Source organism: Adiantum capillus-veneris, chromosome 10 (genome assembly GCF_014529385.1).
Source record: "Adiantum capillus-veneris isolate H3 chromosome 10, ASM1452938v2, whole genome shotgun sequence".
NCBI lineage: Eukaryota > Viridiplantae > Streptophyta > Polypodiopsida > Polypodiales > Pteridaceae > Adiantum > Adiantum capillus-veneris.
In genome coordinates this window covers 112,838,492-112,853,310 of record NC_140940.1, presented here as the reverse complement: position 1 = coordinate 112,853,310, position 14,819 = coordinate 112,838,492, and positions in this window count along the sequence as shown.

The following is a 14,819-nucleotide window of genomic DNA, read 5'->3' as shown; positions in this document are numbered from 1 at the left end:
ATTGTTCCTCACATCCGTTCAACAAAATCTGCAAAACAGGCTTGGGATATTCTAGCAGGTCTTTATGCAAGTCGCTATGAGGCTAAAATTGCTTTGCTGCGTAAAGGTCTGGAGTCGAAGATTATGCATGAGGAAGATGATATGGACACTTTCCTTGATAGTGTGAAGGATATTAATGAGCAACTTATTTCTGTAGGTGGTCATTTCAGACAATTCCCTTGTGCAGACTGTTCTTGATGCCTTACCAGATTCTTACGAGACTTTTGCTAGTACTTGGAGACTTATGACCCAAGGAAATCCAGAAGTTGTCAAGTTTGATGCATTATGCACATTGCTATTGCAAGAGTCACTTTCCTGAAAAAACAGGACTAAGCAGCGTGCAGTTGGACAGGCTTTTATTGCTTCTCAACGAAAGGGTGGTAACAGCAATGCAGCCACTTCTTATGGTTCTGCTGTGAGTGGCAAAAATTATGTTACTAATGCTTCTGCTAGCAGCAATTCTTGTGGAAATTCTGGTGATAAGGGCAAAAGGAAAATGCGTTGCCATTATTGTAAAGCCAGTGATCACTTGATCAAGTCGTGTTCCAAGTTTAAGGCCAAAGAGGCTAAGAAGAAAGAGGGTGTTCCACTCCAAATGCTGGTTCCACTATAAATGCAGCCATTGTTGAGTCTTCTGTGAAAGGAGACTGTGTTGCTGATGTTGATGCAGAATGGGATTTTAGCGTAGAGTGCACTTATAATCCTGCTGTCCATGAAGCATGCTTGTCAGTTGGTGCAGGTTCACATGTGTGGTATTTCGACAGTGGTGCTACAAAGCACATTACCTCACATCGTGAATTGTTTACTTCTCTCGAGTCTGTCCAGCACGGGAATTCAGTCACCTGTGCCAACAACACCTCTTATCCAGTTTAGGGACTTGGAAATATTGTGCTCACTGCTGCTATGAACTTTACGTACCTGGGATCAAGAAGAATATATTGTCTGTATCCACACTTGCTAGACTTGGACTTGTAGTCAAATTTGTGGATGAAAGATGTACAGTTCATGATCTCAATTTTGGTGATGAAATTGTTGCATCTGGCCTTTTGTGCCGTGGGCTGTATAAGCTCACTTTGTATGACAAGTGTGGACAAAATTTTGCAACTACTGTTTGAGATTGAAGGGCTGTGTCACATGCAAAACTTTGGCATGCACGTTTTGGTCATCTGAATTTTTCCAGTCTACTGCGTTTGCAGAAATCTGATATGGTTGCTTCTTTGTCGCCTCTTGAAGCACCTATATAACATGTTTGTGAAGGTTGTATTTTGGGTAAGATGCAACATTCTATGTTTCCAAAGGATGGTTCAGTTCGGGCCACATGCAGGTTGCAGCTTGTGCATAGTGATGTTTGTGGGTCCATGCAAACTCCGTCCTTGGGCAATTACCTGTACTTCATGACTTTCATTAATGATTACTCTAGGCATGCATGGGTATTCCCGCTTAAAGAGAAGTCCGAAGTTTTTATGTGCTTCAACAAACAATTTCTGGCTATGGCTGAAAATGTCTCAAAATGTACTATGGGCACCCTCCGTTCCGATCGGCACCACTCGACTTACACAACACACCTGGCCGAGACAGGGAACACACCTATGGAGCGAGAGGAGAGAGACTATCCACTTGCCCATTCCACACAGACACACACACCCAAAAAACTCAGCTCAAAAGAGGAGAACTTCTGATGTTTAGATACAAATGAGCTTGGGCCAACACCAATGGGGCAAATAGCTCACACAATATGGGTAAAACATGCCAGATACAATCAGAAACTGGAGCGGAAGCTTCGCTCATAGGAGAAACTTACACAGCAAAAACAACCAAAAAAGAGTGAGGAATTTGGCAAAATGGACAGTGCCATCGCATCCGAAAAGGCTCAAAACCCCAGTCTACAATGTCAAAGTGCTCAAATCCGACCTCGGATGAGCAGTTTACGACCAAAACAGGCTCCAAAAACCCCAAAAACACACCTGCGGCTGTTCCTCCTCTCTTCTTCACGTTTTTCCTGGTCTTCTCTCTGTTTTTTCAGTTCCCACACTAAGATTTATTACTTGGGAACCCTTGGCCTTTTAGATGACCTCAAACGGACCCCGAACAGGCCAAAAACTGACCTCGCAGTGCATAGCTGTCACCTTTTTTGCATCATCCGCACACTTGGTACTCAGTTTTTCCAAATAATGCGTCCCGCAACCACGTGAAGTGGCCCCAAAAAGTGGTCCTAATGATGACCTTTCTGCATAACTCTCACAAGAAAACACCACTTTGTGTCCGTATTCATCCACGTGCAAATATTGACCCCGTTCGGCCTCCTGACGCCACTCGATGCCATTTGACGAACCTGCTTACCTCATGTCGTTGGCCCGCGGATAGCTTCCTCGAGAAGTTTTACGCGCTACCAAATCCTCCTTATTGTAGGGAAAACACACTAGTACTGATAATAGTGAAAATCGATGCACTATGTACACCCTGTCCTACCTGTACACATGTGGGCCCCACGTAACCACTTGGCTCTGAAAAATGGGCAATTCTTTATTTGATGCAGCATGTATGTATATGTACATATGCACAATCCCTTGCTCCAAAAAACTCCTGACATGATTTTCCCATCCCCTAGCTTGCTAGATCATTCATGATCAGCAGCAGCAAAGAGAGATATGAGACTCGCCGCATCACAGGTCTCGTCATCCCTCACCAACACTGCTTTATCCACAGACAGCTCATCTTGCTCCACCATCATCAATCTAGCATGATACAATTTAAAACGCAATCCACTTACCCTTGACTTATGTAGAACACCATCCAGGTTAGCCAGCTTATATGTGCCATTTGGAAAACACTCCACTACCTTGAAAGGGCCTTCCCACTTAATTTGAAACTTCTTTTGGAAGGTGTTGTCCAGCTTACTGTTGTAGCGCAAAACCAAGTCATGTTTCTTGATACCCTTACTTTTGACCTTTTCATTTATCTTTGCCAAAGCCTTATCCTGCATCTGCCCGTAATGCTCCAATGCGCTCATCCTATCCAACTGGACCTCTTATAACTGCAAGAGGCTCTCTTTGAATGCATCACTAGGCGGCCCAAGCAATTTCTCTAACATCTTGACCGCAGGCAACTCTACCTCCACAGGCAATAGTGCTTCCTTTCCATACACCAAATGAAATGGAGTAAACCCTGTACCTGTCTTCACCGAAGTACGGTAAGCCCATAATGCACTAGGCAATTCCAAATCCCAATTCTTTCCTTGGTGCTCTGTCACTTTAGAAATAATTTGTACCAACTCACCATTGAATCTTTCATTTAATTTGTACCAACTCACCATTGAATCTTCATCTTTGCGCATAAGAAGTCTAGCAGTTTAGCTCTAAATCCTGGCCCCTTATCTGAAAGTAGCTCTAATGGCACCCCAAACTTGCAACATATTTCATCATACACAAATTTTTCCACATCCTTTGCAGTGATTTGTTTTACTACTATAGCCTCTGCCCATCTAGAGAGATAGTCCACTGCCGTCAAAATATAGCTTTTGCCCCTGCTTGTGATAGGTAACAGGCCTATTGCATCAATCCCCCACTTTTCAAACACATCAAACACCATACTGGTTTTTCGTAGCTCTGGCTTCAACACTCTCTTCCCAAATGCTTGACACCTATTGCAAAACCTACACCAATGGTGAACATCCTTGTGCAAACTAGGCCATACATACCCCTCTAGCAAAATCTTATGCAAGGTGATCTTTAGAGCAAAATGGCCACCACATGCGCCTTCATGATTCTCTTCCAACACTCTATAAAGCTCCTCTCACCAAGGTACACGTCTCAACACAAGATCAGTCCCTTTCATGTATAAGACATCACCAATCAGTTTGTACCTGTATGCTCTACGCACAAAGCCATACTTCTTAGACTTCTGAATCTCCTTTGGAATGATTCCTGTTAGCAAAAACTCCTCTTCTTGAGCCAAACTTTCCCAGCCATGATAAAGAGGTAAAGTGGTCCTCAACACAAATAGCTCCCCTATCATGCCTTGAGCTGCTTCATGTGCCTCTCCATTTAGAGCACGTTCAATGTGTCTGATGCTCCATGCTTTGAATTTTTTTAACAGGCCTTTAATTCTGAAGCACATTTCCTTCAATGAGGTGTTCTTGCTCTTCCACACACCCGGCACTTGCTTCACCACTAACAAGGCATCACCTTTTATGCTCAACCTTCTAACCCCATGCTTCAAACAAATGTGTAATCTAGCTTCCAACGTAGCATATTCAGCCTCATTGTTACTATGCGCATCCAACTTGAACCCTTTCTTGCATACTAGCTTCCCCTCTGGATCATAAAGTGCTATACCCCCTGAAGTTGCATCATGGCTCTTTCTGTATGAACCATCAAAGAACAACACATGTGCATTGCTGATCTGTGGCACTTCTTCAACTACCTTTCTCACCACCTCTTCCTTAACAATAAGGGGATTCTCCTTGTAGGTCAACAAATCAGCTAGGGTAGCCCTTGTACTGTCTTCCACTAGAAAAGAGAACTCAAACTCTTGCAGCTCAATTACCCATTTCTTCACCACATTTGACATGTTAGTACCATTAATTAACTGTGGCAAAAAGGCACAACTCGTCAAGAAAACAAAAGGCCGTGGTAGCAAGTAATGACGAAATCGTCAACAAGCAAATATTACACTGGCCATCACTAGCTCTACTTCCGAGAACTTTCTCTCCGCTACCAACTTCACTCGGCTTGCACAATACACTGGCCTCATATAATGGCTGCCCTTCCCCTTTTGCAATAGCATGGCTCCAATGACATCATCCCCTATTGATGGATTTACATAAAACACTTTCTCCCAATCAGGAGCCTACATGGCTGCCAACCCCCCTAGCACCTCTTTCACCTCTTGAAACACTTCTTCACACTTGTCATCCCATTGCAATGGATCATGCTTTGCCACTGGTTGTAATGGATAAAGAATCTGAGAAGACAATGGAATAAACCGTGCCATGTACTTCACTTTGTGTATAAAGGTGGCCAATTGCTTCGTACTCGTAGGTGATGGAAGAAAAATAATAGACTTAACCTTGTCTGGATCAGCCTCAATGCCATTTTTTGACACCATGTGGCACAACAACTTCACCCTTGGCTGTGCTAGATGACATTTATTTGGATTTAGTTGTCCTCCACATTCATCATATCGAGCCAACACCATCTGCAGCTTCTCATGGTGTTCAACCCTACTGCTGTAGACACAGAAGTCGTCCATAAAACCTTTAACGTGACAACTACCAATGAATGGTTCCAATACCCAATTTTCTCTCTCTTGATAGAAGGAAGGTCCATTTGACAACCCAAATGGCAATACTGTGTAGCAATAGCAGCCCCATGGCGTAATAAAAGTGGTGTTTGTGCGGTCTTTAGGAGCAATCTTCAATTGAAAATAGCCTGAAAATCCATCACACACACTGTACCTCTCATAACCAGCCACTGAATCCAAGATCTGATCGATGAATGGAAGAGGATATGGGTTCTTCTTAGTGGATGCATTTAAGGTTTTAAAATCTACACAAATTCTCCACTTCCCATCCTTCTTTGGACTGACTACAACTGGACTCATCCATTCTGTGGTCTCCACAGGGACTATGAACCTGCCTTCAATAACTTGTCCACCTCTTCTCGCAAGGTTTTCATTTTCTCTTGACCCATCCTTCTTAGCCTTTGCCGCACTAGCTTAGCACCTTCTTTCAGCTCTATATGTATCTCTTCGCCCTTGAACCCTCTGATCTCTTCATATGAAGTAATGAACAAATCAGGAAAACTAGCCAGCATGTGAAAATATATATCCTTCTCCGTAGCTGAGAGGTCTCCACTGATCATTTGTGTCATCAATTCCTGCTTCTTTGACAACTCAACCTTGGTTTGCATCAGCCCTTCAATCACTTCATAAGGCCCTTCACTTTCATCTTCAACCTCATTCTCTCTCCTATCATATCCCATGACCCAAATATCCCCCTCTCTCTCTAAAGGGCGCCATGTCTCTTGTCTTGTAGCTAAATAACCTCCCCCACACTCACACACACTCAGTTTCACTGAAAAAGGTGCCCACAAACCCATCCCCACCCGGTGGTTACCTGATTTTTCTTGTGTTCGCACACATCTGCACACAGATTCACCTCTGAGCACACTCCCCTCTCTCCCCTCTTGTAATTAGTTTATTCTCCATGTCACCTCTCACTTTTTTTTTCATCAACCCATCTCTCTCTCTTAGTCTCTCTCTCATAAGATTGCTGTTCTGGAACATATACACACAGCCAGACAAGTGGGCCCTACAGTCACATGGCCTATGTAGATAATGATTTCTTCATTTCTAAATTCTAGAATTTCTCCCCCCCTCCTCCCCTATATAAAGAGGGGTCACCATCACACAAAAACACACAACATCACCAAAGAACACACTATGCACTGTGTGTGCCTAGTGCTCACACACACACCCACACCATCACCATCACCATCACCATCACCATCACCGCAATCACCATGCTTGTCTTGAGCATGACCTCTACACCCTTGGCTATGGAAGATGAAGGGAAACTAAATGAAGGATGATGGCCATAATCCTCGTGCGAGTCTTCGCCATCAACTCCCACCTATCCGCCATGTGCTCTACCACTCTCTCCCTTCTCATTCCCCTACCCTACGCTCCCCATTTCATCGCCTAATTCTCTAAATAAAGCTTGAGGTTTTGTGAGTATGTTTTCTTGCAATGTTTTGCCCATGTGAGGTGTGCGGAATCTCCATCCTTTTGTGGTGCCTAAGTACTAAGCCGCTATACCCCCTCCCTCACTCTCTCTCTCTCTCTCTCTCTCTCTCTCACTTGATCTCATTCCCTTTCCTCTTCATCATTACTCCCAAGCATCCATCTCTCTTGGATGAAAACTTTGTTATGGTGGTGTGTTGTTTGCGTCCTAGCCGCTGAAGCTAGGTGGTGCCCCCTGTTTGCTTTACCATGACAGGCTCGAGGCGCGCCATTCGGTCCCCGATGTTTTAGAGGCCGTCGGGGTTCGGGGTTCGCTTTGCTCCCGTCATTTGGTGCCCCCACTCAGGAGGGCTTTCTAAGACCCTTCTGTTTACAATGCTGAAAGTGACGCCCACTATCAATCATGGACGAATGGTTGAAGAAATTTTTTAACTAGAGGACGGAAGAAGAAGAGACGAAGGAGGCACTAGACGCCTTCATTGAGGTGCTACTGCCAGGCTGCAGTGTCGTCAGCATTGAAGAGGTAAACTCTCCATCTGGTGTCGCTCGTTCTAACTATAAATTGAGAGCATCAGGTGGGAGGTCGGTGAAGTGCCATCACTGTTGTCAACCAAGGCACACTGTCAATGAGTGCCAGCAACGAAGGGAGCGAAAGGGCTGAAGTCATCTACATATCGGCATTCATCGCAAAGAAGTCATTCACATCAAGGAAGGGAAGCAAACGGTGAGACCTCTTTTCCCTAAAGAAACTACAGTCAAAGTTATAACTCCAAAGTGGCCTAAAGGGGATGCTCGATCCAAAGGCAAGGAGAAGATAAGCCAGTCTGGAAACACATGACCCCGAAGGGAGAAGCATCTGGCCAAGCAAGTGCTTCAAGCTCAGAAAGCCGGGTTGTACCTAGCTTGCCAAAGAGGAAGTCATCCGAAGCTAAGCGGCGAACGGTCGCCTACCGATTTGCACGACGCATGCGAGTGCTACCAATCCACTTCGACAATCCGGAAGAAGAAGTGGTTAGAAGATTCCCATGTCCTAGAGAAGAGTGGTTCGGCTACTGCTCTCGCTGTTTTGGAAAGAGAGTGGAGGATCTTCCTCCTCTCCCCGTACAACTTATCTTGAAGAAGCTCTCTACCACGGGAGAAACCCAGTGGACTGGGGACGAGTTGCAACTGAATGGAGTAGAATTCATGCAACACGCCGACTACGGAAATTACTTGCAATTGTTGTTAGCCAAGAGGCTGGGAGTGGTCAGACGCGTCGCCATCACCCCATACGTGCTGAGCAACGAAGGAAAGGTAGAGCCCATGAAAGGCGACGACCTCTTGTGGATGTGCCGACTCATCAACACTGGCATGATAAGAGTATAAGTAAGTATTTCATCCTCTTTGCATGATGGAAAACGGGCCAACGGCATTCCCGTTCAGATTCTTGCAGCATATGCATGTGAATATCTATGTAGATAGGAAAGTCTTCTACCAACAGAAGATCGTACACCTATTCGGTGCGGCGGTACTAGGAGAAATCCTCAATTCCCCGAACCCTATCATTCTCCCCATATTAGATTACCATCATTCCTTTAATGTTTCTATCTTTATCTTGTTTTAACCTATCCACCCACCCTTGTAAAAAGCTGCTATGAGCCGCTCTGTTAATGTAATGTAAAAAAAAAAGAAAAAAAAAGGTTTGTAATTTTCTGAGTTACTACCATGGCAAGTGTTTCTTTCCCCACGTTCAGTGGAAAGAAGGGAGAGGATCTCACCACCGACTTTTTGGATGATTTCGACATTGCTTGTATCGTCTCCAACAAAGATGACGATGCTTCACGACTTAGAATTTTTCCTCTACTGATGAGAGTAGAGGCCAAGTCCTGGTATAATGCATTGCCCCAGGCCACCAAGAATGCATGGGATGTGTTAATGGCTACTTTTGTAAAGAGGTTGGTGGAGGCACAACCTCGGAGATGCTATGGCAGTTACTTACAGAATTAAAGCAGGGAGGCCTGCTAGAGTATGCCACCTACGAGTCCAAATTTGTGGACTTATGGGAGAGATGGGTTGCCTCGCTGGAGGAAGGTGAAGAAGCGCCTAATTTCCTAAAGAAGGACCGTTTCATTGCTGGTCTATGGTCGCCGCTTAGAGAGAAGGTGAAGGGAAGGTTTCTTGCAACATATGAGTTGGCAGTCGAAGTAGCCCGCCTTAAAGACAAGAAGCTACGCATGCAAGCAAGAGTAAACGAGTCAGAGGAAACAAGCTCGATACAACCAACCCCAGTGACTGCAACAGCCAATCATAGAGTCCAATCGCAGGAGGCATCAGAAGAGCAAGACCTGCTGAGTCGTATCACCACCCAACTAGAGAGTTTATCTGTGCATCTGGTGCAGCAAGGGCATACACCTGGCAGGAACCCAGAACAAGGAAGAGGACAACGAAGGCAGAACCCAGAGTACCACTGTTACAACTACGGGGAAGATGGCCATGAAATGTACTACTGCCCACACCCGAGGAGGAAGAATTTCAATAGAGGGGGGAGACAGAATCAGATCTCTCCACCAAGAGCAAGACCTCCGCCACTCAGGCAACCAATCCCACCTGTTCAAATCACACCACCAGCGGTGAAACCACAGCTGGCCACACCAATTCGACGCCAGTCACCAATGCAACCACCACCACAATCACCACTTACAATCATCCTACGCCCACCACCAATTGGTACCCGCACACCAAGTATCATTGGTCTTGCAAAAGAGGTCAAGATGAGTGTAATAGAAGAAGGATTAAGTAAGAAGACTATTCAAAGAACTGAAGCAGTGGAACAAGAGGTTAAAGAATCAAAACATGCTACCCAGGTGGGGGAGGTAAGTCAAGAAAATTGTGTTACAAATGTGAGTACATCTTTAACCTTGGATGAAATAGGCACCAAAGCGATCAATCGACAGCATTGGGCAGTAAGGATAAGAAGGTGTAGAGTGTTGATTAGGCCTCGTCAGAGTAAGAGGAATGCAAAGGTCATGAAAGATACAAGAGAAGAGGAAAACCAGCCTGTTAGCAAGGCTTTGCAGAAGATGGACAACATGGACCCAGGACAGTGTAGCAATCTAAAGGAATCTTGCATCAAGGCAGTTTCACGTGAGGACCATAACGAAGAGGTAAGTATGACTGAAGGTTTGGAGTTGGATATTTCTCCAGAGGCTTGGCAGCCAAGCAAGATTTTATTGTGTAGTGTTATAGACTTGGAGATGTGTAATGCCTCTAGTCTACTGAAGGGTGTTATAAACTTGGAGATGGGTAATGCCTCCAGTTAATGTGAGGATGTTCATAGTAAGTTTGATGATCAATATGTTGCCAACCTTTTAAGGATGTTCCAAACTCCTCCACAACACAGCATTGTGTTTGCATGGGATGCATCAGACCTATGGCTATGGCTAGCCGCTATAACATATAGAGAGAAGATCAGCATGGAGATAAGAGCAAAGGAGCCATGGATAGACAAAAGGCTGATAAAATGCAAGAATGAAGACCTCATTCACAATTTGGTACAATTTTTTACAAAGAGTGCATCCTCTCTTTGGAGAAAGGTAAGTGGTTTACCCTTGTATTTAAGCCGCAAGGTAGGTGGCTTGCTATTAGCATCAGTAAAGGAAGCTGACATGTTTGAGCACACCCAAAAGAAGCATGATATGCTTGCAGTTTTTTCTAATGGCAGTAAGCAGGACTCTGAAGACAACTTGAGCTCACCACACCAACAAGGCGGCCATATATGGTGGATTCTTGGTACACTCTTGGGAATCATAATTTTCAGTTCTGTCTTTGCAGGAGCCAAGATGCTCATTTTCCCTCTCGCTACTGGTGGTTACAAATTTGATCCAATTTGGCATGCAAATTTTATCGTTCGGACACTGCAAACAATGATCCTATTTTTCACTTGGGATCCAGGAGGACATTGGCACAAAGTTCTGGAAGCCATGGGCTTCCCCTTTAATCAACCGACACTATTCCAAGGAACAAGCTATCACTCGGACCTGTTACAGATTCATGAATATCCAAGAAATCTCACCAATGGCCAAATAGAATGGCTAGTTCAGAAGGAAACTCGATATCGGATCCTATAGCTAAACGGAAGAAGAAACAGAGCTAGAGACATGAATGCCTCTAGCCAAAAGGGGAGGGCTAATGATGGGGGCTTTTCACAAGCCAAGCTCCCATACCCCTCTTCTCTCGTCCCGACCCCATGGAAACCTCCTCTTAGGGAGGGAGTGATAAAAGGCATTGGAAAAGTAAGAAAAAAAATAAAGTATGATTATGTAAATATATGAGGAAGGTAAAATAGGCCACCTCATGCCTGCGGGGCAGCCCATCCCCACCTTGCCTCCTTTTTCTTCACTGATGCTCCGCCGTGTGTCCCTTTTCCTCTCCTCCACTCAAAAGGTCAACCCCCTCTCTCTTCCCCTTGTCCTTTCTCCTTTCTCTCTCCCCTCAAGCTACCCCACCTCTCACCAATAATGCATTCTAACTCACCAATAATGCACCCTAACTCTCATGCAACTTATCATATCTTCCAAAATAGTATACCCCACCCCCCCTTTCTCTCTCCTATCATATCCCATGACCCAAATACCCCCCTCTCTCTCTAAAGGGCGCCATGTCTCTTGTCTTGTAGCTAAATAACCTCCCCCACACTCACACACACTCAATTTCACTGAAAAAGGTGCCCACAAACCCATCCCCACCCGGTGGTTACCTGATTTTTCTTGTGTTTGCACACATCTGCACACAGATTCACCTCTGAGAACACTCCCCTCTCTCCCCTCTTGTAATTACTTTATTCTCCATGTCACCTCTCACTTTTTTTTTCATCAACCCATCTCTCTCTCTCTTAGTCTCTCTCTCATAAGACTGCTGTTCTGGCACATATACACACAGCCAGACAAGTGGGGCCCACAGTCACATGGCCTATGTAGATAATGATTTCTTCATTTCTAAATTCTAGAATTTCTCCCCCCCTCCTCCCCTATATAAAGAGGGGTCACCATCACACAAAAACACACAACATCACCAAAGAACACACCATGCACTGTGTGTGCCTAGTGCACACACACACACCCACACCATCACCATCACCATCACCATCACCGCAATCACCATGCTTGTCTTGAGCATGACCTCTACACCCTTGGCTATGGAAGATGAAGGGCAACTAAATGAAGGATGATGGCCATAATCCTCGTGCGAGTCTTCGCCATCAACTCCCACCTATCCGCCATGTGCTCTACCTCTCTCTCCCTTCTCATTCCCCTACCCTATGCTCCCCATTTCAATGCCTAATTCTCTAAATAAAGATTGAGGTTTTGTGAGTATGTTTTCTTGCAATGTTTTGCCCATGTGAGGTGTGCAGAATTTCCACCTAGTCTTGTGTTTTGGAGTGAGCTTGTGTATGTGTGAAGGGTGTGCGGATTCGCCATCCTTTTGTGGTGCCTAAGTACTAAGCCGCTATACCCCCTCCCTCACTCTCTCTCTCTCTCTCTCACTTGATCTCATTCCCTTTCCTCTTTATCATTACTCCCAAGCATCCATCTCTCTTGGATGAAAACTTTGTTATGGTGGTGTGTTGTTTGCGTCCTAGCCGCTGAAGCTAGGTGGTGCCCCCTGTTTGCTTTACCATGACAGGCTCGAGGCGCGCCATTCGGTCCCCGGTGTTTTAGAGGCCGTCGGGGTTCGGGGTGCGCTTTGCTCCCGTCACAGGCAACCTCCATTTTTTCCAAAAATTCTTCTATATCTTCATCACTTCTTCCATGAAACTCCGGATAAGAGAAAGCCATAGCTACCCAAGTTTCAATGCTTTGAGAACCCCTTTGAACACACATGCAAGAACCCAAAACTTTTGACTACCGAATCCCTAGAAACTTCAATGGAGCTCAACTTTAGATAAGGAAAAACACATGCACATCAAATGAGTTTTCATAGTTGATCATCGGAATTACAACAGGCAAAGGACATTCCAAGATCTCTCGTAATCTTCTTGGCCCGAACATAAAGACTATGTGCTGCTGGAAAAAAATCTTCCTGGACAGATGAACATTTATCTCGATTCTTTGAGTTAAATGAAATGGAGTGAATTGAGGGCCATTTTGATCATCCATTAAATCCAACCATGAAGCTCCCAAGAAGGCACACCTGACTTAACCTCTGGTTTTGCCAAAATTTTAGCAGCATAACATAAATGGCTCAACAGACCAAAAAACTAGCCATCATAACTTGGGAAAATTTTGGCAGAGTTTCCCCAGAAATAGAGCAGTAGGAACCCAAAATATAGACTGTATATGTATGCATAAACTGTCAACAATAGAACCCGAGCATCAAGTAGGACTCACTAGTACATAGCCTATGGCGAGGTCAGAAAAAGGGTGCTCCAGCTACCTGTATCACCGAAAGGATCTCTACATTTGAGAATCCCCCTGCTCAATAAAAACCTCACGCTATCGACCCTCACACGAAGGCTAATGCAAATCGCGTATAGTCAAGTCTCAGAAATGACTATCTTCCAGACCAAGGCTCAAAAATGGCTAGCACTTCCAAATACAACCAAGTATGGCTCCACAAATGCGTACAATGGCAGTTTCCACAAGTAACGTACAATCCAGCAGACAATGCGCTCAAATAGGCGCCAAGTGATGCATACCCACAACAACTGCAAGTGACATCACTGCTAGTATATCACTGTACTCCAGCTACCTGTACCTGTGTGAATCACTTGTACCTGTACCTGTCCCTGTAACCTGTAACCTATAACTTGTAATCCCGAATCTCGAAGCAGAAGGTACTCGAAGAAGATCCTCCGTGGGGGAGCCAAAAGAATGTGAGCGGGAGGAAAACACACACAGCGCCTCTATAACTACCCAACACACACTCTTGGGAAGATACACACACACACACACACTATGGGGCACCACTCGGCTTACACAACACACCTGGCCGAGACAAAGAACACATCTATGGAGCGAGAGGAGAGAGACTATCCACTTGCCCACTCCACACAGACACACACACCCAAAAAAATCAGCTTAAAAGAGGAGAACTTCTGATGTTTAGATACAAATGAGCTTGGGCCAACACCAATGGGGCAAATAGCTCACACAATATGGGTAAAACATGCCAGATACAATCAGAAACTGGAGCGGAAGCTTCGCTCATAGGAGAAACTCACACAACAAAAATAGCAGAAAACGAGTGAGGAATTTGGAAAAATGGACAGTGCCATTGCGTCTGGAAAGGCTCAAAACCCCAGTCTACAATGTCAAAGTGCTCAAATCCGACCTCGGATGAGCAGTTTACGACCAAAACAGGCTCCAAAAACCCCAAAAACACACCTGCGGCTGTTCCTCCTCTCTTCTCCACGTTTTTCCTGGTCTTCTCTCTGTTTTCTCAGTTCCCACACTAAGCTTTATTACTTGGGCACCCTTGGCCTTTTAGATGACCTCAAACGAATCCCGAATAGGCCAAAAACTGACCTCGCAGTGCATAGTTGTCACCTTTTTTGCATCATCCGCACACTTGGTACTCAGTTTTTCCAAATAATGCATCCCGCAACCACGTGAAGTGGCCCCAAAAAGTGGTCCTAATGATGACCTTTTTGCATAACTCTCACAAGAAAACACCACTTTGTGTCCGTATTCATCCACGTGCAAATATTGACCCCGTTCGGCCTCCTGACGCCACTCGATGCCATCTGACGCACCTGCTTACCTCATGTCGTCGGTCCGCGGATAGCTTCCTCGAGAAGTTTTACGTGCTACCAACTCCTCCTTATTGTAGGAAAAACACACTAGTACTGATAATAGTGAAAATCGATGCACTATGTACACCCTGTCCTACCTGTACACATGTGGGCCCCACGTAACCACCTGGCTTTGAAAAATGGGCAATTCTTTATTTGATGCACCATGCATGTATATGTACATATGCTTAATCCCTTTCTCCAAAAAACTCATGACAACGGCTCGTCTGCATTCTGCAACATGTTCACCCCCAACAAGCGGCCCTACTAT